Source organism: Trypanosoma cruzi, assembly GCF_000209065.1.
Source record: "Trypanosoma cruzi strain CL Brener chromosome Unknown tcruzi_1047053441407, whole genome shotgun sequence".
Classification (NCBI taxonomy): domain Eukaryota; phylum Euglenozoa; class Kinetoplastea; order Trypanosomatida; family Trypanosomatidae; genus Trypanosoma; species Trypanosoma cruzi.
Window position 1 is genome coordinate 1 of NW_889586.1, and position 447 is coordinate 447.

The window sequence follows — 447 nt, forward strand, 5'->3', positions numbered from 1 at the left end:
GAGGGTACAGGATGACTGTTTTTTCTTTCCCTTATCCCTCCCGCCCGGGTTGGTTCGGATCCTGATTTTGTTTTGCTTTTATTTGTTTGGCGGGCAGGGTACGTTTTTACAATGGGTATGGGGGTTAATAACTTTTTTGGGGAGTGTGGTGGGGGTGTGGTGTGGAAATGGAGGCCATGTAGTTGGTCACAGAATCGGTGCGATCAGGTCGGGGCACCATTCACGGTCGTGGGACGACCTTATTAAAAAAAAAAAAAAAAAAAAAAAAAAAAAAAAAAAAAAAAAAAAAAAAAATTTATTGATACAGTTTCTGTACTATATTGGTACGCGAAGCTTCCAACCCGCCTCTGGCGGTTATGTTTGGTCAATTTCTTTTGACCGGGGTCTACGGACCCCTTTTTTTTTTTTTTTTTTTTTTTTTTTTTTGGGGGTCTGTCCCCCATATCC

At 41.4% G+C, this 447-nt stretch overlaps 1 non-coding gene across 1 annotated transcript, besides 2 other annotated features; it reads left to right on the top strand.

The window, feature by feature from the left end:
* Positions 1–244: 244 nt before the first annotated feature.
* Positions 245–294: a microsatellite.
* Position 295: 1 nt separating this feature from the next.
* Tc00.1047053441407.10 lies at positions 296–396 on the top strand. The gene has a single exon (XR_008254453.1). It is a non-coding gene; the product is annotated as a spliced leader RNA, 5' partial (transcript).
* Positions 397–426: a microsatellite.
* Positions 427–447: the final 21 nt, after the last annotated feature.